This window comes from Battus philenor, unplaced genomic scaffold, assembly GCF_028537555.1.
Source record: "Battus philenor isolate CCGP_79_NKW_IND1 unplaced genomic scaffold, ilBatPhil1.0.hap1 SCAF_15, whole genome shotgun sequence".
Classification (NCBI taxonomy): domain Eukaryota; kingdom Metazoa; phylum Arthropoda; class Insecta; order Lepidoptera; family Papilionidae; genus Battus; species Battus philenor.
Genome location: NW_027181677.1, coordinates 798285 through 823819, shown reverse-complemented (window position 1 = coordinate 823819; position 25535 = coordinate 798285). Strand labels below are relative to the sequence as shown.

At 36.6% G+C, this 25535-nt stretch overlaps 1 protein-coding gene across 1 annotated transcript in view; it reads left to right on the top strand.

Moving 5' to 3' along the window:
- Positions 1-25535, top strand: part of bsk (mitogen-activated protein kinase dJNK) — a 150701-nt gene that overhangs the window by 85216 nt on the left and 39950 nt on the right. Inside the window, exon 3 of the mRNA XM_068762045.1 lies at positions 25463-25519. The gene's annotated coding sequence lies outside the window, so the exon portion shown is untranslated. The remainder of the gene's footprint in view (positions 1-25462; positions 25520-25535) is intronic.

The window sequence follows — 25535 nt, the reverse complement described above, 5'->3', positions numbered from 1 at the left end:
GATTTGAAATAATATTTCTAAAATAGTAACAACTGTTGATAAATAAAATTCGTTTTTATGGTATATCAGAAAGCAATTATGAGGAAGACCGAAGATCCGTAGAGCACTATCTCTCTCCCACATTATTTATGTGACGTTTTGTCAGTCGTGCAACAGAGATAACGCTCCACGAAGCCGAAATTAGCCGATTGCCTCCTTCCAAAGGTCGATGTGCAATATATATCGCTGGGTACTGTACAAGTTATTGAATTACTGTCGGTTTTGTTCCAACATGTATAAAAGTATATATATATAAATACTTTTATGATAGTTATGGACTCTGAGATTTTACCATGCCTCGCCTACGGATGCTAAGTTTGACTTGAAGACTAGGAACAAATACAAACTACTCAGCGAAGAATGGAGAGAAGCTACTTGGATATCAAATTAAAAGATAAAATAAAGAACACAGCCATCCGCAAAAAAACTAAAACAAATGCACTTACCTATTTTCTTTTAAGAAGGGTGGCTGAGCAGGTCATGCAGCAAGGTTCGCTGATAACAGGTGGACACAAAGGGTTGTAAAATGAACGGGACCACGAGGTACCAGAGCGAAAGGCAGACCTAATACCAGATGGGCAGATGAGATCGTCGCTACGGCAGGTCACGGGAGGCTCCAAGTCGCCAAAGATAGAGAAAAATGGAAGGCTTTGGCGGAGGCTTTTACTCTGAAGGGGTCGATACAAATCTATTGTCTAAAATAAAATAATTATTTTATAGGTCATTTTTATGGAATGAAATAAAGCTTTATTATTATATATTTTTATGGTACGCAGACGATATTGCTGTCAATCTTTCTGGACACTTGTTTGTGAGCAGTGGCAATTCTAAATAATTAATGCAGAAAGTGTGAATTACGTAGGAATCGAACCCGTGATCTATTATCGCACGATACAGTTCTTTACCGCTGAGCTACCATTAAATAATACTAAAGGATAATTATTTTCTGAAATTTTCACGGAAATTTCCGGAAAAAAAAATTGTGCTTTGGTGAAACTGGAACGCAAATGACGTCACTATAAAAACATACGCGCTCCGTCCGCCATGTTGCTGCCCGATGGCTTTTGTGTTCACACCGGGCGCCACGAGTTGCTGCCGCTACCGGATGCAGTTCTAGTGTCGTTTACTGTTGGTTGCGATGTAAACTGTTTTGTCGACCGTACAGATGGTTTCATTATGCCGTAGCACGCTGGCAACACTTGTAAGCGCTTTCCTCGGCACTTGTAAGTATGCGGAACGATTTCGTTTCCGTTGGTACCTGCAAAGTGTATAATTTTTAACTTTTTTTCAGCGAGTTTTTTATTTTTTTATATATTAGTATTAATTATCTGTGCTTGTATTAAACCGAGTGAACATTCGAAATTTGAATATTCGAAAATTTTCGATTTTTTTTTTCTCTGTATTGTGTATCTTATGTGAAGACGTTTGATACAGGCCGCTTTAAATCAGTCCTTGTGGAGGATTTCAAAAGACCTTTGTGGATTTTGATGAAGAGCACCTGATAAGCAGTTCTTATGCGAAGTAAACTAAGAGTTCCATATGGAACGCTATTATGAAGTTGTGTTGTTAAAATTACACGGTTATTTATGTATCTGCAGGAATAATATTAGAAGGCGCATAAGTTATGGTCCTTTGAAATTTACGTAACTTGAACTTTACGTAACTTAGTATACTGGTTTAAACTTAGCGTAAAGCTAGAATTTTCTTGTTTTCAAAAAGTTATCAAATCCTCCACGGGTCTGAGTGTGCATATATATCATAAAGTTCTACGTAGATATTTTTAAACTTCCTCTTCTTGTTAACCCTTAAATGCATAATGATGAAAATTTGCAACATACCACTTCAACGGTATAAGTACCAGTAAATGCATAGTGTTGTATATCTGCAACTTAAGATTTAAAAAAAAATAAGTATAGATATATATATATATAAATAAGGTATATATATATATATAAATAAATTTTTCTCTGCATTGTAGTGTAGCTATCTGCAAAATATATATTTGTTAAAAGTATAAATAAAAGTCATGCATTTAAGGGCTAAATATAGAATTTTAAATATGTTATTAAATAAATGTTTTGATCAGTAAGAAGTAAATGTCATAAGAGAGCTTAATGTCACCCAAAGAGCAATGGACAGGCTATGCTTGGTGTTTTGCTGCGAGATAAAAAATATGAGGAGATTTGGAGAAGAACCAAGATCAACTAAGTAGCTAGAATTTCACGTCTCAAGTGGCAGTAGGCGGGGCAAATCGCTCATACAAAGGTTTTCAAGTGGCGAACAAAAGCCGGTAGAAACTACGTTGGTAAGCCCTCCATTAGGTGGATATATGACATAGTTAAGGTTGCGGGGGTAGTCGCCGGATGCGAAAAGCACAGAACTGGTGATCTTGGCGATCTTTGATGAAAGCCTATGCCTTCATATTGGGCGTCCATGTGCTGACAAATCAGAAAAAGAAGATCGAAATGTTTAGAACTTAATTTGTTGATTCATTCACATACACATACATTTACATATTAATCTGACAATCCCCAAACTGCACACGCAGTTTTTCGACAAAAATAGGCGCTCTATCATTATTACTAGAATGAAGATACATATATGTATTGCATTAACAAAAGTTAAAGTTTTAATTTATTTACGTCATACTTGTGTGTAAAAAAGTATCTCTTAAGTAAGTACTTTAGAGTTTTAACACTTAGGAGATTGATAACATCTCGTAAGAAATATATTTTGTTTTTCATAATGTACTCATGACAACTGTTCAATTTCTAGCTGGCTCTTAGCAGATCCTCGCTCCGAGCTGATGGCAGCTTACTGCTTACAATGTTCAAAATGATGGACGATACCATAGTGCATGTAAATGCGTACTTGAATAAAGATATTTTGAATTTCGAGTGTGCACGCAGCCTAAGCTCGGTGACCCCGTTCAGGGGTGCATTGCTTGCACAACGGTTGCATTTAAAGCGCGGTTCAAACGGCTTTCCCGCGTTATTTTCATCTTTTCAAGCCTTGCGTGCTTTTATAACTATCTCTCTTTATCTTAATGTTTGTTTAAGTTAGTTTTAGTTTGTTCGGTTTGATTACGTAGCTCGTAAGGTTAATGTGAAACTTGTGTAATATGCCTAATACACATTCTATGCCATGTGAGGCATATTCGACATCCGCTGAACATTCCGTTCAGGCCATTTGCAGTTATTGGAAAACTATGGATTCTTAAAAATTAATTAAAGGGTCGAATATTAATAACTTTACATCACATATACGCATACGTAATGCATAGTAAAATTTATAACTTTTCTCCTCTAATTATAGCTTTGCAGTATTGAAAGTGTAAAAAGTACTTCTTAAACGATTTATTTTAATTTTTAAAGTGTGAGTTACGCCCCACGCGCCATGAACTGAAAATCTTCAAAAATTGCCGTGACATGGAATGTGTTAAATTATTTTATTCAGGTATAGGAACCTGACAGTATAGTATACACGAAATGATGTGTACATTTTTTTAACCTTTATAGGTGAAGCATTTGACTTCTGTCTCGTCTGAGTTTAAGCAATGACGATGTCTGCGATGGTACATGCTTGTCTAAAAGAAACCTGTTGACACTTGTCTTGAAGATTTCTTAGTAATAATTATGATATATATAATATATAATTATAAAACGCTTGCTGTGGGTGGAAAGTATTTCAAATGTGTACGGATGTCATGAATCCGTGCAAGAAAAGGACCAATATTTAGACACTTCCGCACATGCAGTGTAGTAGTGCATAGTATACTACTCAAAACAAAATAGGGCCCACCATCATTTTGCCCCTTAATTTATGTGACTACATCATTATTAAAATTTTACAATTAGTCGATGTTGAATTAGGGTTTTACACATTACGTAAACACAAAATAACGTTTGAATTGTTTAGTTTTATCGTAATACACTCAAATACACATTTTTAGAGAAAATGAGCACTAAGTAGACTGTCAATAAAAACTTTTATAGTAACTGTTTGTTTTTAATAAACTTGCCGGGAGCTTTTCTTTAGTATCGAGTAGGGACCTCCTTTGCTCCGTATGCACTCTCTGAGCCTATCTGGAACACTCTCAATCAGATGAGTGATGTTTTGGTCGGGTATTCGTTCCCAACAGAGTTTCAGCGCGTTTATGAGGTCCTGTTGGCAACAGCCATTTGGCAATAGCCAACGTGGCTATGGGTCTCTTTAAGACTTCTTCTTTACTTATTTTCAATTGATCCCATAAATGCTCAATCGGGTTGAGATCGGGACTCTTTGCTGGCCAAGGTAAAACCGAGATATTGGCATCAGAAAGTGCCCTCTGAGTAACCCTAGCTGTATGCGCACGAGCGTTGTCTTGCATAAACACAAAATTATCACCTACTCTTTGTGAATATGGGATGACCTAAGGTCGGATTACTTGCTCGACGTAACTGGCTGCAGTGACCGTCCCTTCGTTCAAGATCAGCAGCTTTGTTTTGCCTAACAAGCTTATACCGCCCCATATCATCACACTCGGGCCCCCAAAACGATCAGTACCGTGCATGCATGGTTCAGTAAAACGTTCTCCTTCTCTTCTCCACACACGTACACGTCTGTCATTGTCATCTAAAAAACTTAACTTTACACTCGTCTGAAAAGAGTACTGTCCTCCAATTGTCCATGGTCCAGTCCAAATGCTCACGCGCAAACCTCAATCGTGTTGCCCGGTGAGCCCTTGTTAATTTTAAACGAATAACACGCATCCTAGAATGTTGCCCGTCCTCGTGGAGTCGATTCCGAATGGTTTGACCACTAACGCGTGTGCCAGTAGATTGCCTTAGCCGGGATTGCAAGGTCCGGGCGGTTGTCGTGCGGTCCCGGCGCGCAGTCAATCGAATGTACCGGTCTTCTTGAGCAGTTGTGGCTCGAATCCTTCCTGATCCAGGTCTTCTAGCCACACTACCTGTCTCCTGGAACCGCTCCCTTACGTTTCGAATAGCTTGCCGTGACACACCAAGGCGAGATGCAACCGATCTTTGCGATTCTCCCTCTTGAAGGAAAAGAACTGCCCTTGTCGAAGTTTCCACATCCATATGACAACGAGAACCTGGCATTGTAATCGGGAATAATACCGAAACGAAAAAAACACAGCTAAACAAAGTGTGATCAAAGTATTGCGCTTAAAGCAAGACTGAGAACACAAACGATTGAAAATTTGAGAAATGGATAAATTTATGCACTTTACTTTTTTGTCTACCCACTTGAAATCAACAAAAAAGTTAACTTTTAAAACATCATTATGAACTAATAAACATGTGTGCTAGAAGTGGTAGTGCTTCATTTTGTCAATGATTAGTATATGAGTTATTTATAAACACGATTAGAGACAAAGTTGTGGTGGGCCCTATTTTGTTTTGAGTAGTTTATGTTACACCGATGTGCCAAACACAGACACCAAGCACTAACCGGTGTAACACAACTCCTGAAGATGCCTCGTGAAGGGGTAAAACACGTGTTGAGTGATTTAGCCGTGGCAGTTGTGGGATTCGCATTGTTTGCCGCATGCGCGTTTATCAGCGGGCTGGCGGGCGGTGCACTTTGTTGCACGACTACCACTGCATGTGCGGAAGTGGCTAAATATTGGTCCTTTTCTTACTTAGGATGGACTTCCGCAAGGTAACGCCTGATTACATTAAATATGAATCTGTGCGTCTTGATGTCCGATGGAAGAAAGGAGATGGGGGAATTATTTGATGTAATTCAGCTGCACACTCTCCAAAATGCACTCTGTAGAACAACGAGAAATTGGTAATTTTTCGCTGATACTCCAAGCTCTGATGCTTGGCGCCCAAGCATCGGTACCAATCAGCCCCTTGGCTCCTCTCTGTATGAAGTCCAAAGCTTGGAGCTACTTCGCCGATCCATCAAGCTATCCTCATGTAAAATACTGTCCAACCTTTCCCAGAATACCCAGCTTTCTGGTAGCTAATTTAGCATTGGATTCTATATAACACTGTTATAAGTTGTTGCTGATAGGTTTGTAACATTTGTTATAAAAATATTAACATAAATAATATAATAGTATGGTAAAACATTATTTTTAATTCTTTTACTCTGAAAACGGTGATGAACGCCCCACAGCGCGTGGGCCCCACGTAGGGAAACGCCAGTCCATAGCATAATAGTTAGAACAGTATCGTTACTTCACGCTCACATAAACATGTGTTATTGTGGAGTTTCTTCCTGCTTCTTCTCCACAACTGTATATAACACCTTGCGTAGCAAAGTTAAAAACAAAAGAGATTAAAAGTTTTAAAGATGATTTTGTGATTGAATTTTTGGCTTCCCAATGGTATAAGTTGAAACTTATTATATCGTGGATTCACTTGGGTGTCGGGGTGTAGGATGAAGGCCTGACGCTGATAAGGGCTGACGATTTGCGTAGATGGTTGAAGAGGCCTTCGTTCGATAATTTTTTTGTTGTATCTGTTATATAAATAGTATAAAGACTATATGCAGAAAATACTCTGAATCGTCGTGGTAATTGGCGAATGTATAATTGCGCAACGCTCGATCAAGAGGGTTGGCAGGTGGCCAGAGGAAAAGCAATCGGCGCTCGCTGCCAGATATTTTACCGCGCGCCGATTTGGCGCCCCAGCGGCACCGCTTATGAAGCTTCCGCCATACACGTGCTATCTTTTTTTTTCGTTATTGCTTGTTTATGAATATACGTTGCTAGCTGGCAGGCGATGTTCTATCTCAACTATTAAACAAGAGAAAATTTTTATTTTGAAATTCGAAATGATATTTGATTTTCGAATTTTAGATCCCTAGTATGTGCTGTTTCATGATGTTTTCTTTATCATTTGTTTTGTTTTTTTTAAAGAATTGATTACAATGTTTTATTTATGTATGGTTTACTTTTATTTGGTTGTTTTTCTATATTAGTTTTATTGCATCTTCTTTTCAGTCTATGGACACCCACTGAAAGACAGGCTTCTACCAAAGATCACAACGATGACTAGTCCTAATGGGTCCTTCGGCACCCCTTGTAACTTACTAACTTTGCTACAGCCGAAGGATCAAAAAATATTTACTTATAATTATTTAATGTAAGAATAAATTACAAATCAAACTTACCTAACCGATCTATTTGTACATTTTCAAGTGTAAAAGTGACTTTGTATCTAATCCTTATAAAAATACTTATGGTCACGCATCAGCAATCAAGTGCCTTGCGATCGGCTTGCCTGGTATGCTGATGTTATGCAAGCAGATTCCCTATACCACACGTATGTAACATATATATTCTATGCCCGCTTTATGTCGGGTTGACTAATAAAAAGAACTTATGTCAATCCACCTACCGAGGGTGGTGATTATGGTATATCCTTTAGATATCTTTCAGGAGGTCTATGTCTTGCAGCAGGCTTCTCTTTATCAGCGACCATGGTGATGAGGACTTTATATTTCATTTTTGAATGATATGAATCCTTGCTAGTGAGTGATGTCTGTCTTGCTTGATTATTCGGAATTCATTTAGGCTATATCTGATAAAGTGCATATGTATTAATCTATATTAAACTTTATTAAAAACAGCAAATTTTCCACGTCTATAACACCATGCGAAACAGAGTAGAGTCATAAATAAAGTGGCTTAAAAATAATTAGTTGACGAGCAATAACAGTTCTGTTAAAAGTTCCAAAGTTGAATGAATGAATTTTATCTTTTATCCTTTAACGTGGTAAAGCAGTGTCTCTCCCTCTCTCATCCTTAATACCTTATATTCTAGAAGGCGTTGTGTGAATATAAAGTAATGCTTTGAGAATTAAGGACGAAAAAAGTAAGAAAGAGACGAATTGTAAAGAATGAGAGATATGTCCCAAAAATAATATGGAGTGACGAAAATTTAAATTAAGAAAAATCTTTTACTTCTTTTCTTTTTTCCCTTTCTTCACTCGGTCTTGCATTCCTTTACTTAATAATCAGTGTTTAAAGCAGTCATATCAATTTTCCTATATCTATCGTTTTACTGGAACACATATGGTCTCCAGTTTAATTCGGAGAGGAGGGCGTGTTTTGAATCATTTAGGTAGATGAACACGGCGCCCATTATCCGGAAAGTGAATCGCGGGAAATGGGTCATCGCTCCAAGCCTTGAAGCGCTTACTAAACAGTTCAACGTAAGAACAGACGTTGCACTCTAATATTAATTTAAATCATATATATAGTTGTCTCTACTGCGCAATAATAAATAAACACACCTATATTCTTGAAGGTTTAATTATACGTCTACAAAACAGAATGATTGGTTATAAATAATGGTAAAAACTTAGAGATGAATGTAATGCCACAAGATGTCTTGTTGCATTAAACTCATACATTGGACAACAAGACGTACGGTTTCTCGACTTCCGTGCTTGGTAGAAATACCTTCCACACGCACTAAGAGTTTTGCTAATACTTTTATGGTGCGAACTGCCAAGGAGTGGACATGAGTTTAACCTTTTCGCTTTAACACATATATATATATATATACACGCACGCACACACACACACGCACGCACACGCGCGCGTGCACACACCCACACGCACACCCACACACACGCACAGGCCCAAACACACGCGCCTGAACAGCCAGTTTATCACAGAAAGCTGCGGCTAAATCCCTCCCGCGAAGTAATGCCTAACGGCCATGCCGTGGGGACCAGGGATACCGAAGAAAGAGGATTGTTTTTAGTTGGTATTGACGCCTAGGTCGAGTCCGACATACGGGGCACCATCATCAGGCCCTATGTTACGTAAACGTATTTTTAAACCTCTTCGAAAAAAAAAACACACACACACACACACGCACGCACGCAGAGGCACACACACACACACGCGCGCACGCACGCAGAGGCACACGCACGCACGCAGAGGCACACGCACGCACACAGTGTGTTGTATAGGAGGCTTAAGAATTTAAGAAAGGCTATGGTAGAGCATGGCACATAAAATGTTAAAGAACTGGTTTAGATGCAATAAAAAGTTACTTGTAGTTGCAATTGAAATATATAAAAGCTCATGTTACAGGCACTCATATTAGCTCTTGGAAATTGAGAAGGTACATGCGGAAAGGGCTTACAATACCGGGATTCCGGGATCCCGAATACCGGAATCCCGGACGATTTTTGTCCGGTATTTATGTAAAAATACAGGTATTTTGTTATTACATTAGTTGATAAAAATTGAACTTAAACACAATATAAATCTCATTTCATTTGTACGAAAATTCGGTCCTCGCTTGATGATGTAACGATGGATTGTTTATGTTTTTAATAGCATACTTTAATAAACACAATGCAAGATATTATTATTTGTTCATAAATACTCTCAATTTAATTATATTTTTTTTGCTTCTTTAATTACATAATGCCATACGAGCTTGTTACATGTAAAATATAACATACAATGTAATGTGTACTTATTTTTTGATTCCACTTTTTAGTACCTATCTACTCCTACTCTCTATGTAATAGAATAAATAATATCTACTCATTTCAGAACAATATGTATTGGATTTCATATAATGTTTGTTCATATATTATTTTTTAACAAGTCAATATAACAGCTGAGATAAATAAAAACACAACAAGTAATTTTTTTATTTATTAATATTACAGGTTTTAATTCCGGTATCCCGGGTATTTCAAATTTTAAATACCGGTATACAGATTTTAGTTCGGTATTGTAAGGCCTATATGCGGAGTGATTTCGGATAAAATAAAGTCATTTTAATGTGAACATGCATTTTAATGTTGTAATTGACGGAATAAACACGTATTGATGCGGTATTTTCAAATATCGATACATTTTTTTCCGATCACTGGAAATGCCATTATGCGGTGTTATTTTATTAATTTGTATAAATAATTATAAATTAATTAAATTTGATGACATCTGATTTGGAATGTTGGTAATTAGATAACGAAAATATTTTAACAGATTAAAGCTTAATTAAATTTTATTTAACGCTATATGGAGCTTTTTATAACTGAAAGTGAGAGATGTTATAAAAGGCTACACACTTTTCTTTATAATACATCGAACTTGAAAATTTATACATACACACATATATATATATATACACATATACATATATATATATATATATATATATACACACGTAATGACGCCTGGAAAATTTTGACAACTAATTAAATTAATTAAAAAGTATATTTGGGTGTTTTGCCATTTAGCATCCCATATACATATTTATATATATATATATTTAAGTAATGTAAGTTATAAATGGATAGTAATGTAGGCAAAAACAAATCTGGACTAAGTGCTTTCATCATTTTGTATCACTAAAACATCAACACAAGTTATGCCTTTATAGGCATAGACAGTGATAATAATAATATAAACCTATTGTGTAAAATTTCATGTATAAAATACGTGTGTAGGTGTTTAGGAGTGCCGCGTAACATCATTCCAATTTCTACGGCCCATTGTTATGCTTACTCGTGCGCCGCGAGAGCCTTTCGTGGTTTCGAAACGAGGCCGGGCGAGTTCGGGCGGCATAAATAACAATTTAATGGCGCTACGCCGTAGACCCGGGGGGCGGGCGGGCTACGCCGAAATAAAACGTAGCGTATTGGCTAGTTGTGAAAAGGGTTTTTGAATGCCACGTTACGTTACATATAGTAGATCTTTTGACTTTCATATGAGCGCAGTTTTACTACTATTACAAATCTGGGCTCTTTTATAGGTCTAGACTTTGGAAATGTAAAAGGCTATAGACATATCAAAGAGTATATTTGCATTCGAATATTTTTATACAAAAGACTCATGAGCCTGACTGAAGCCTTTTATTAACCTGAAATATGGCCGGAACAGGATATGTTAAATATTAAATTGTAGTTATAAATGTTTGAAATTGTTAATACATTTGAAGTAAGAAAAGGATCAATATTTAGCCACTTCCGCACATGCAGTGGTAGTCATGCAACAAAGTGCACCGCCCGCCAGCCCGCTGATAAATGCGTATGCGGCAATCAATGCGAATCACACAACCACCGCCAAATTACTCAACACGTGTTTCACCCCTCCACGGGGCATCTTCAGGAGTTATGTTACATCGGTGGTCCTTTTCTTACTTAGGATGGACTTCCGCAAGGTAACACCTGATTCCATTAAACACATTTGAAGTCTAAGTTATCGTCATTCATAAAAATTATTATTATGTGTGTATAATAAATGACCAAAAAAATACCTGAAACATCACGTCATGCCAAATGCCAAGCGTATGTTTTTTAAGCGTGATCATCTGGTTCAGCTCAAACCATTTTAAAGGATGTTTTGTATTTCAAACACGTCAATACTCGACTGCTGCCAAAATCCTACCACCGTTTTCGCCTGTTTTGTCTCTGCTATTCAGCAAACTCGAAAGATATATGCTGGTACTCTGTTTTGACACAATTGAGGAGATAAAAACAGAGTCGAAGGTCTTAAAGGCTATTTCGGGGACTGGAGAATGCCTTAGGAAAAGTGCGTCTTATTGGACAGGAACTTTGAAGTGGATGAAATTGATTTGGAAGTATAAATATAGCACTTACATTTTATAAATAAATTCACCTAACCAGTATTAAATTTAATTCAACATAATTTAAAAAGTGTACAGGCTTGAATATTTCGTTACTACAAATATCTTCACAGAAAAATTGTTGAATTGGGGGTATAATTAAAATTTTTATGAAAAGATTAAAATGATATTATTTCGTAGACGTTTTATTTTTTTTCCCAAACTTTCAATTCTGTTTAACACTGTACGTCACTCTAGTATTTTTTAAATTAAATAACTCTACGAGACAGATTGTGCCTAGTTTTTTTATATAGTAGTAAAGGAATAGGCGTTTGCCCTACATCTCACCTGATGGAAAGTGTAGATGAAGACGAGGGTGGTACATGCGAATCCAAAAGAAACATGTTCACCCTACTCTTAAAGGCTCCAGAGTTCAACTCATCAGGAAAAATAGACCCAGGCAGGTCGTTACAAATAGTGCAAGGTGTTTTGTTAAGTAGTGGGTTTCATTGTAATTTCGAATGTTCAAGTGATTTCTTTTTCTTGAAACATATATATATAACATAGTTCAAATAATGCAGATTTAGTTATAGTTTTCAAAGTTAAATATAATAGATGATTACTGTGTATAAGCAGCGCCAAGTTGTTTATAATGATCATTGAAATATTCATTGACCGATCTCGCAAACGACCGCAAAAGAGTTTCAAATTCACAAGTTCCCTTTACAAGGTTTTCACGGAAGAAATCCGAACGCGCCCCAATTATGCATTCTACCCTCAGCGCAACCCCTTGCCTCGCAGCACAGCCTGCCGACAATTGGTTGCTCCCAACCCTTCTTGCACAGAGCAGCTACAAAAACAGAGAAACCTTTTATTTTTTTATATTTTTGCAAACCTTTCATTTATAGTAAGAAAAGGACGAATATATCGCTACTTAGTCACAGTAGTCGTGCAATAAAGTGACAGGACTCTGTGTTTGGCACTAATCGATGTAACATTTCTCCTGAGGATGCCCCGTAGAGGGGTTAAACACGTGTTGAGTGATTTAACGGTGGTAGTTGTGTAATTCGCATTGTTTGCCGCATGCGCATTTAACAGCGGGATGGCAGGCGGTGCGCTTTGCACGACTACTGCTGCATAGCGGAAGTAGGTACATATTGATCGCTTTCTTACTTAGGATGGACTTCCGCAAAATAACGTCTGAATCCATTAGACTTTTACTTATATTCTACAGGGTATATATGAAAAGAAATTAAAACCTATTTCTGATCGTCCTATATAATTTGGTGTAATATGAAATAAATTTAATGCGAAAATATCAAAGTTGGACATTTTAAGAAACACTGGAGATGCTTTCAGGGATAGAATGTTTAAAGACTTCAGACAGTATTGCTGTCGGTGTGCGTATTTAAAATAAATAAACATTCAGAAATTTGTTCTGATATCAAATATATATTCGAAGTACAACAATTGATTGTTCTCCGAGAATATAAATTTACAATTTTTATTAATGTTCAGACGGGTGTATATACATATCTAAGTAAGAAAAGGACCAATATTTAGCCACTTCCGCACATGCAGTGTGCAGTGTGCCAAACATAGAGTAGCAGAGGCACTAATCGGTGTAACATAACCCCTGAAGATGCCCCGTGGAGGGGTGAAACACGTGTTGAGTGATTTGGCGGTGGCGGTTGTGTAATTCGCATTGTTTGCCGCATTTATCAGCTGGCTGGCGGGCGGTGAATTTTATTACACGACTACCACTGCATGTGCGGAAGAGGCTAAATATTGGTCCTTTTCTTACTTAGATTAAACAGCAGTTGCGAAAAAAGATTATTATTAATGTATCGATAAATGGTAAACCTATTGCGTTCAAGACGTGGTCACTTACGACGGGCTTCATATGAAAGCTCAAGGTCACCTAGAGAGCAATGTAAAAGACTTTGCACGGAGTTTCGCTGCGAGGTCCGCTGAAGAACCAAGATCATGCAGTTCGAACGCATACGCATTTATCAGCGGGCTGGCGGGCGGTGCACTTTGTTGCACGACTACTACTGCATGTGCGGAAGTGGCTAGATATTGGTCCTTTTCTTACTTAGGTTGGTCTTCCGCAAGGTTACGCCTGACTCCATTAAATATATACATATCAATTGTTCAAGTGCAGGCTCTGTCGTCGAGTTGATCTGTACTGTAAGCGCATCAATTGCTTCCGCTCTTGCGTCGGAATAAGGATGAGTTAGGATTCCCTAAACATGAGCGAAACCTCCCGCTGTTAAGGGTAGGTTACAGTGCAGACGCAAATTATAATATTTTAACATGATATTTTTAAAGCCTCTCATATTGAACTTTGTTACATATTGCTCAATTTGTTTACTTAAATCAGTCTTTGGAGTTCAAAACTCTATATATCTCCGTCTTTCTTTCTCCATATTACGCTTTCTTTCTCCATCTCACGCTTTCTTTCTCTGTCTAAGAAAAATGTTTATAGTTAATCGTAAAGTACTAATTTTATATATTTTTTTGGGTTTATACAGATATCTATTCCACAGACATTATCGTCCGTGCCTTTGTTTTTATCTCACATTTTTGCATATTACAGTGTCTAGGTCTCTATATTCACAACGCCCTAAAAATGTCCATTTTTTAGAATTACGATTAGTGTGACTACTTCCTCATCCCTACTCTATAGTCATCCTCAGGTTGTGCGCCAGTATCTGTGCGGCGGTTGCCGTATTCGCCACATCGATGAACCTTGCGATCGCATCTTGAGTCTCGTCCGTGCAATACACGCACGTGTGTGACGTGATATTGGTACCGCATGATGGATGGACATTGTTATACAGCCTGATTGTGTCTGTTGTTCGACAGACAACGATAACCGCCTCGATCTTTAGCCCCTGAGCCTCGTGGATAGTCAGCGTCCTTGAACATGCCTCTGTACCGTAGCCTTGGCTAATGAGAATTTGTTTATCGCCTTGGGTGTGTTAGATACAGGGTGTTTCTCTTTTTCGCGTGCTAAGGTATTATTCGTCTCTTTCTATTATTCTTTTTGTTTTTTATTACATTTATCATTATCGTTTTTGCTGCCGTATTTTGTTTATTTTTGGACTCCAGTAATTCCCCTAAATTTTCTAAAATTTAGCGCACAGGCTATATTAGCTGAGTAACTAGCCTATTTATCTTGTTTTTGTTCAGCATTTTTTTATTCTATATATACTTTTACAAAGTCGAAATAGTAATACGTGAAGTCTCCAGTTTACAAGAACCGAAGATATTTCCTAAAAGGTTGGGTATGTGTGTGCAAACTAAGCTCTACAGAAGTGCCTCGTAGTATGAAACCGGGCGCGCGTAGCGACAGCTATGTCATTTTCCAATTTGGCGTATACAACGCCGTTAGTGCCACCGATTACATCTGGGCCTGTGAATAATGCGCAATGGACACGCAAGTCGTCGGCGTTCTCGTGTCCTCGATACGGTCGGCCTCGTTTTTATAAAAATATTTTCGTTTTCCCCGCACACAATGCGTCGCTGGAATTGTCTGGTAAAAAGCGCTCGTTATGTTCCACAACCGACACGATTATTAACGATTTTCCTTTTAACGAAGCCAATTATTATTATTGTTTTCTTTTCATGTTTTTTTTTGTAATTGGTGGAATGATTAATTTCACTTTGGCTATTATATTTATACGTTTATTAATGAAAAACTACAGCTAACATACATTTTACTAACCAACAAAATAGATTTAGGCGACCATTTGTGATTATTCCACATAGCTACATAATAATTATGGGTAAATATGATTAATAATTTAGAATTTTAGTGTATTACTCGTTCAAACGGTGAATTTAAATATTTGTAGAAGAACAAAATTTAAAAAGATGTCGCTTTGGATGTGAAAATAACAACTTTCCACTGTCAAATAACTATATTGCACCAAACAAGCGAATTGTTTATATAAGTCGTAAGGAAAAACCATACCGCGTGTTAAAAGACCAGTAGCGCCATCTGTTATCGACAAGCTGAACGAATCTAATAAATTAACAACTTAATTCAGAAAACCCAGCAGATTTAAAAGTTCCAGTGGCAGCATGCGAAACAGATGTTGGTGGGTTAAGGCTTTTGCGTGGAGATAACGGATTGGCAAGCGCAGGGCGTCCACCTACAAGGTGGACAGAAGATCTTGTATTCATCTTAGAAAGACTTACTTAACAATTGTGCTTGCAACAACGAGCTGTCCCGAGTTTGTAAAAGAGAGATGGGAGTGTGAAGAATAGAAAGTGACGTCATCGTCTCTTTAATGAAAATTAAAGAAAACCATCAAAAATTTCTAAAGTCTTGCTATAATATATCAAAGAATGATCTGAATAATAATTAAAAAAATAAAATATAAGGTCGAGTTTGTTACTCGACCAAATTGTAATATAAGAAACAATAATAATAGAAATTAAAAATTGTGAATCAAATTGTAATGCCAAAACAATGCGGCGAAGGAATAGAGACGATTTGTGTAAGGATTGTGAATTAAACAGAAAAGTTTACAAGAGAATGTAAAGAATGAAAAAAGATGTAGTAAAATAACTTCGCAAAAGAGACCGCTAATAAAAAAATGTTACGTATAAAATTGTGAAAACAAGTCTCAATTATGTCTCAGATTGAGGATAGAAAGGCTCCCAAAAGGAGAAAGGGGGCATTATAAATAAAAGCAGTCTTATTAAAAGAGAAGTAATTTATCGAATGTAGGATTATATTTGTATATTAAAATAACCCGAGTATATTATGTATGTAGAACTTGTGTGAAACATATTGTCTCCACATGCATGGAGATGCAAGTGGAAATAGATTTAACACAATAAAAAGGTTACTCTTAAAAAAAGCTAATTAACATACTCCAATAGCGCTATTTTTAACGTTAGAAGTAGCAAGTAATAAATATAAATAGATAATTTCTTAGACTGTACAAGCTATAGCGCATAAGAGGTAGCGGGCGTTTAATCTCTCTTGTAATTGGATAAGCTCGCTTCACGGACGGCTGCAATTTATAAGCGCTGCGCGGGCCTGGTGACTATCTTACCGATGTATCCATCTGTACACAGTTTCGCAGAGGTAATGAACAAAAATATGCCTAAAGATTTGTACACCTTATTGGAAATACCTAATATCGCCTTTGACCAGTGAAGTTTCTAAGAAAGGAAGTGTGGAAGTCATAAAGAAAATCATACCTATGAACAAAACCTGAATCTGGCTGCCTGAAAGATCTGGCAATAGAGATACATAGCTATGATATAGTAATAAGAATACAAATTTTATCATATAACATTATATATATATATATATATATATATATATATATATATATATATATATATATATATATATATATATATATATATATGTATATATTATATCGTGAGAAATGTGGCGACGGATAGAAGACGATGTGAAGTAAAAAAAGATATGTTGCGAACTATCGACAAGGAGCGTGTAATGTGGTAATCATCTTTCTCTCTTTACGCTATCTCTCTCTCTCTCTCTGTACCACTTCTTGCCTTTCTCCTCATTCCTCACTCTATCTCTCTATCACCGTTCCTCTCCGGCTATTGGCTTTCTCACAATTACGTGATAAAAGAGGAGATGTGCTTTAGAAATGCAGCGTTGAAGAAAAATGCCGCTAAAATGAACTCTACGGCCGACTAAGTTCTCCATTTTTCAGGAGCTCTACCAACAATAAATTATAGATATTCGCAAATCGAATTCCTCTTTTTATCTTTTATAGGCGAAGCATTTGACCTTTGTCTCGCCTGATGTTAAGCGATGACTACGAAAGATGTCTTTAGCTGTTTCTTTTTGTAGTCAGGAATGTCCTAAAATCGCACGGTAAACATAAACACCGTTATTTCACAGTTTTTATTTCGCACGTGGAAATGTTGACCTGGATATGAAATGAAGTCACTGTAATGGTACTTGATCTTAATTAATGCACAACCACTCCCGGTAGCATGAGAATGTCCCGTCTGCTGTGGCCTACATCGACGCTTCTGATTGCGTTGAACAATCTCAGCTATTTTATTGACGTGTAATGGAATGCAAGCAATGTCATTATTTCGTGTTTTATTTATTTAACACTTTTTATACAATTTATGTATGAAGGCGAACTATATATATATATATAAATCGTATGTTATTATAAATGTATGTTTGATTGCACTACACCTCTGCGAGTTGTTTGACACCGCGCCTGCGATGTTTGAATTATTAATGCAAGTAAAATTAAAAGTTTATTCCGGATCCGGTGCCGCGGGGTACGAGAAGGCTTTGAAATCCACTTACTTTGACTTTCGCTTAAACAATTTCAATATTCAATATTCAAAATTTTTAATATTTGTACAGGTGATCGGTTATAGTGTATAATAGATTCAGGCGTTACCTTGCGGAAGTCCATCCTAAGTAAGAAAGGGACTAATATATAGCTACTTACGCTTTGCAGCAGTAGTCGTGCAATGTAGTGCATCGCCCGGCCAGCCTGCTGATAAATGCGCGTGCGACAAACAATGCTAATTACACAAATGTCACACCGACCAGTGCCAAACACCGAGTAATTATAGTGTTTATTATAGTGGTTTCAACCCATAGAGCATGGTTGCACAGACTTATTAAGACTAGGGGCCACTTGGGCAAATCATGAACCGATGGCGTGCCGTATAGGTAATTAAATTTTCTTGGTTTTATTCTAGAATAGAATTCAATATTTTTCGAATGTACGAGAGTATTGTTTTGCTGTCGGCGGACCACCAGTATTCATATTATATAGTCCCTGTAGACTTTACTACCAGTGGTTGGTCAATCGCAATTCAATAGAAAAAATAAATCAATATGACATATTTCAGAGTGATAGCTTTATAGAGGTGATTGAAAATAGGTGTAAAAGTTTTAGAATGTTTAGCTAACAAATGAACATATGCAATAGTCTATTCTAGTTTTAACATATCAAAATAGGTATAAATCTTCATGAATCCGTTTATCAGGTATCCTCGTAGAAATCCATTGGAACCAGTTGTAAAGATAAAGATAAAATACGTTTATTCAACATTGGCACTTTTATTAGAACTTTACTTATATATTTATTTTATAATCTAATTTATTTTTGACTCTATTCTGCTTTGCAGGTTATTTAATAAAGCTTAATATATGTGGGAGTGAATCACGCAGGCGAATAATAGATGTAAATCTTTTTTCAAACACTTTAATTTTTCACGTCTTACATAGTTGACATCAACCGCCCGACCGCCATCTTGATAGAGCATGCCATAATTCATTCCTACTCTTCATTCATTCATCAATCAATCGCTCACTTCCTTTTCTCTTACGTTCCGTTCCCATATATATATATATATATATATATATATATATACACTTTATCAGATATAGCCTTATAAAAATATTCAGGCGACATTACTGTTAAGGATTCTTATCGTGTAAACTGCCTGTATCCAACGTCTACGTCTTATAGGCTTTGCTTTGCTATTAGAACCTTCTGTACTTAAAGTATACAACTAAATTATTCTGTTCAAATCTAAAGTCTACGTGATATAAACTTATATGAACAGTAAGGAATTTGTCAGTTTATAATTCAATAGTAAATAAATTATGTCCATTCTGTAACGGATGGTAATAGACCTTTGCGGATTGTTGGACCCTCCGCGCCTGTCTCCCGAATCCCTTCTATATACCGATGCTAATCCGCCGGAAAAATTTCTGAGTAGATTCAGCGGATATTCAATTATATTACGGATATCGATAATGGTTGGCTGTTAAAGAGAAAAATCTATAGTCTGCACAGAACTAAAACTTTATATAATAGTTCCGTTATATATGAAATTAGATTTTTATTATTTAAGTTCAATTGGCAAGTATTGTAAATAAAGAAGTACATTTTTAAAATTAAATTCTTGCGTATCACCGCAATGAGGTGAACAATAGATGAATAAAAGTGATCGATATAGTTCTGAAACAGCAAGTTGGAGAAGCAGTAGAGAGAAGAGCAGATGGTAGCTAGAGCCTTTAGGCTTAGACGTTGAGACCACGGGTTGGAACGGAACAGGCTAGCAGGTCGCTTAAATCGGTCTTATTAGAAGTGTAAGGAGAGGTCTATATCTAGTAGTGGAAGTTCAGCTGAAATTATGATAGTGACATCTTTCAGCATTGTTCAGCATATTTAAGCTTGGATTTTTCTTAGCCCATATCATAAAGAACCCTCAACAGTTTTAAGACGTTTTTTTTCTGTGATCATTTTCAAAATTTCTGTAGTTAAAACTAATGAATTTCGGAGCGGTTTTATAACTAAAGTGTATAAAAAGGAGTGGTTTTTTTTACTAATGTTTGTTTGATAAACTTTTTAAATTTATTGCACGGTAAATAAGAGTCGCTGGTTGACGAGGCGTGGGTTTGAAACACCACTAGGTAGAACTACGACATAATTAAGGTAGCGTGAAGTCGCTGGGTGCGGGCAGCGCAGACCTGGTCATCGTGGCGACCCTGTGCCTTGCAGTGGGCATCCATCGGCTAAAATGAAGAAGAGTTCAGAGAAAATTTAATAGGTAAGAAAAGGACCAATATTTAGCCACTTCCGCACATGCAGTGGTAGTCTTGCAACAAAGTGCACCGCCCGCCAGCCTGCTAATAAATGCGTATGCGGCAAACAATGCGAACTACACAACCGCCACCGCCAAATTACTCAACACGTGTTTCACCCCTTCACGGGGCATCTTTAGGAGCCACGTTACACGGATTAGTGCCAAACACGCAGTGTGATTCGAAAATATAATTTATTTTCCTAAGCCCCATGTTAAAGGAACTAGCGCTCAGGTGCACCGCCACTGGCCCGGATAATTGTTTGAAGGATAAATCGATCGCGCCCGGGCGGCGCGGGTGTGCTTAACTCAAATTGAGCAAATAGAAAAGCTAGTTTACCTTTACTGATAATGCTACGAAACACGTGTTTTATTTGCTTATTTATTTCTATTAACACGTTAAACGCCTGACTAAAACCATGTTTAGTTCAGCGGGCCTCGACGGACACCATGTGACTGTCATCATGTTGGGTCCAAGAGGCCGCGTCGGACACCATGTGTCCGCATGCCCTCGATCACTTCAGAAGCCTCTAGGGAGCCAACGGACTGTGTTTCGACTGTTTTTGCAAAGCATATGACCCGCGCGGCCCCGCAGAAAAATAATGGGTAAATCGCTGTTTCCGTAAGTCGCCCATTATTTTTAAGAGTTTTACTGACGATATTTGCAAAAAAACACCTTGTCGATTTTTTGACGATTTTCGATTTAATGGTGTGACCCCAGGGGACAGTATGCTATCGGACACATGGTGTCCGCCATGGCGTTCAACGTGTTAGGAGTTATTCATTCATTCGGTCATTGGTAGCTCAGCGATAAAGGACTGACACTAGCTGCGATCGCGAATTCGATTCCCGGGATGCATTTTAGGATTGCCACTGCTCACAAACAAGTTTTCAGATGATGGGCAGCAGCGTCCTCTGCGTACCATAATACCATACTGCAATCGCCAATCTGACTGCCAAGCGTGGCGATTATAGTATATCTCTATATCTCCATAGATATCTTTGGGCAAGGCTTATACCTTGGGCGTCTATGAGCTGAAACTATGTTTCATGTTTCATTCATTCACTAATTTATGTCAGCTGATAGACGTCCACTGCAAGACTCAATCTCTCTAAGATCGACACAAAGGCTGCGCTGTCCACATCCAGAGGCTTCTACCGACTTGTGGTCGTAACGCATTGATATTAGGTAATTAAAAAATAATGTACCTTATTATGATTATTTTCTATTGAATAATAAGGTCCTATTTGTCTGCTAAAACATCCATAATTACTAAAAAGAAGTGTAAGGCCCGGTTTTAATATCCATAATTATTAAAAAAAAAACAGTGATAGGCACGATTTTAAAACAAGGAATAATAATAAACTATATACTCCTAGTTTAATCTTAAAAATTAAATAAATCATATATGGCACAAGGTATACGTATGTACAATAATATTAAAAAATTAAAAATGTATTATTTAAAAAAGTGTATTATTCTATCCAAGAATACTATACTGATTTTAATGCAAGGAATGAAATGTTGCTGTTGGACTCATATAAAACTATATTTGTAAAGAGCAACGGTTGAGTTTCTCGCCGGCTCTCTGCAGAACTGCCTTCCGAGCTGGTAGCTTCCTGTAGGGACAACAATGCCGACATTTTATGTTGATTGACTGATTCGAAAGTGCTGGTAACAGCATGCTTGAATAAGAATATTATGATTTTGATTTTTGAAAATACCATTGGTTAATAAGAAGAAGTCGCCTTCTACGATATAGCCGCTGTTTATGTCTTCATCTAAAATAGAGAGATAAATAAATAAATATGACCACCAATAGAGGTTATATTTATTAAAATACTACTGTGATAAAAAAGTAAAGTGAAATTGTCATTTAAAACTCTTGGACGTTAGGAAGGCAGGTAATTTTTTTTCTAGGCCGGTAGGACTGTCTATAACAGAGTTCGCCAAACTTGTTTGTGTCGTAGACACCTTGCCATGTTTTTCCGTGTTGGGTAGACCCCCTACTTACCTGATATTGATTTCCTGTAAATTTCTAACTGTAGTGAATTTTAGTATTAAAAACTTAAAGTAAAAACACATGTTAATTTATACATTTATTAATTGAATTTAAATTAAAACTACTCAAAATAAAATTTTGTATCTGTTATGTAAAATATACGTAACATTAAATAAACTGTAAATAAAATAACATAAGCAATATGTCAATATTTTTAGTGAGAAGGATGAACCTGATGTTTTAATAATAAATTATCAACATTAGCGTCAATTTTGTAAGGGTTAATCTTAAATCCCCTCGGCTAATGATGTCCAGTCTGTTTCTTTTTTTTGTTAGGAGATTGGTAACAGCGCTAAACCCCCTTTCCACTAGGTATGATAACGATGGGAAGGAAATAAAAATTTCCTCGCTATATTCTATAATACGGGATAAGTAACAGGTATGTTGTTTTGTAGCCAGATATAGGCTATAAGATAGTATGATGTAAGTAAATAGGTACTATCAGCGTATGTGTCGAGATCTACTATCGTGGACCCCCATTTTCATTTCATGGACCCACAAATTTTTTTTCACTGACGTAGACCCCTTGCAGATTGTCATAGACCCCTAAGGGTCGATATAGACTACTTTGGGAATCACTGGTTTGTAAAATTAGTCGAACTGCCTGTCAATTGGAATATCATTTGGCTCACCCCGATACAACTTGAAGGATGTTTAACTTCTCAAACACTTTCTAGATTGGTCATTGACCAATCTAGAAAGTGTTTTTAATTTTATTGCATTGTTTCCTCGCGCTCTTTTTTGCCAAAAACTCGTCAAACAACAAAATAAATAATATATCCATAAATAAAGTAATCATAGATTTATTTTTCTTTTACTACTGTACAGACTATTCAACCACTTACTCAGACACTGCTCCCGATTCGGATCCAAAAGACGTAACCACGTGACCTTATGTGAAAACCTTAATATACCTCCGTTCAACTTACCAGACCTTCTCAGTAAAAAATCTACAGCAGAATCTTTTGACGAGTTGGCCCGCACTTTGTCTTAAACCATAAGGCATTTAACGGTCTGTAGCGCTTGGGCAGCGACTTGAAATAAAATAATGTACCAATTAATGTATAATTTAGTAAAAATTCCAAATTGTATTGTATAAATTTTAGCTGTATTTACCCGTAAGAGAAAATTGTGTAAGAAAAATTGTAATTAATTATAAAACGCTGTCGTGCCTCGCAGCTGAGAAAAGAAAGATCCGTATCAAATAGCGGCAACCCTCTCCCAACTGTCTGCGTTTAGTAAAATCGAAAAAAAATTGTTAAAAAAATATTGGCTATACAAATTATACTTTACAGAGAAACAAAAAAAATTGTAACTTTAAATGTTAATCTGTCAAAGTAGCTAGTAGAAATAGACTTGTAAAAATATCAAACAAAGAATGTGTTTGCACTGAATATAAATACATTTAAAAAACTTTTAAGTTAAACGGTTTTTTGATACCCATATTGTGGTGGTTGTGAAAAAATATGTACCTAGTCCGCCATATTGGAACGGCGTCATCTTGAATTTTAAATTTAGACGTAATCATCGTGTTTTACTAGTGTAGCCCTTTCATTTGATACCCATTTTGAGGGGGTTAAGGAAAAATATGTAATCCTCCATTTTGTATCGGCGGCCATCTTAGATTTATAATGTTATTGATTTTATTATATTGTATTGTCATCTAAATTAAATGTGTATACCAAATTTCAGATCAATCTGACAACGGAAAGGTGTTTAAATTTCAATTTCTAATTTTTACCCAAATAAATAAACAAATAAATTCCGTACGGGTCGAACTAAATAAAACCGTTTAAAAACGTTTCTCAGAGCACACTCGATCATTAACGGATGGAGGAATATTTAATTTAAAGGATTGACTCGTCGCATTGAATTGCGGAATATATTTAGCTGGGCACTGCGTTTGAATTGAATTTACATTGCAAAGAGCTTTTTGAAAGAGAATCGCCGCCTCTCATATTTACAAAGCTCTCCGGTAGAGCGGGCCGGAAGTACGTTTACAGAATTCTGTGCGGTTACTTGTTAATTTACTGAGTCTTTTATTAACTAAAATAGTTAAATATTTAGAGAAATTATGCTTTTACAATACCATGTTTTATTAATAAATTCCAGTTAGAAAAAGAAGTCAAAGGAATATAAAATCTAACTCTCCCAATGTAACGAATAACTTAAATATCGTTTATTATATGAATAATAACAGCCGCACATTAAAATAATAGAGCTTTAAATATAACATGAAATAGTAAATGGAAAAAGTCTCAACCTTTTAAGTTTATCGTCCCTTTAATTAAAAGGAATAAAGCCCAAAATTTCCTTTCACAAAACAGCTAACTAACCTCAGCGTTTCAGCCATTATATGCCCAATGCTGGATATGCTTCCCCCCATTGTATTACAATAATACCGATTGGAACCTGCCCTTTATCAATCATCTTACAACACAGCTAATTATTGCAATATAATATATATATATATATATATATATATATAATATGTCTTATATGTATTATTAATAGAAATACTTTAAATGTGATTACTCTGCTTTTTCCTCTCCCCTCCACATTACTTCTTCCTTTCCATCTCCTACTTGTTTATCTCCCTCTTTCTTTATAATCATAGTATTTATCGTCTACTTACAAAGACTTGATATCGACAGTTCCAATCCGTTTCAATTAGTTTACACATAGGTTTATTTAATTGTTTTAATGTTTATTTACCTTGTAGCAATATCTTGAAAAGACAAATGTTCGATAAAGTCCTAGATTGGAAGTATTTTCTTCTCCGGCTTGAGATCCGATGTAGATATTAAAAGTAAGGAGCAATATAATTTATATGGAGCTCTAAACTAGTCGATGAAAAGTTTTGAGCGTATGTATGTGCTCATATGCCAAAGTAATGAGCGTAGAGGTATGTGCTACGGAATGTTTTATGGAATAGTGCTATCGGAACCGCTGTACCGCTCTTTAGGAAAACGTGGCGAGGTAAATAGAGCTTGGTCGCCACCGCCGCTGACGATTACTGAGAACTGACACGACAGAGCGGCCGATACTCCCTCCCTTCGCCCCTCGTTCACCTAGGGCGCGGTATAAATGTTTCGGTAGCACTAAATAACCTCGTGTAGAGTAATTATTTATGACCATATTACGCGACTAATTCAAGTGTTTGTTTGTTTACAGATGGTGTATATTGTAAAACAAAATCAGTTTTCACACGATGGGCACACGGACCTTATGGTGAGTACATTGATTG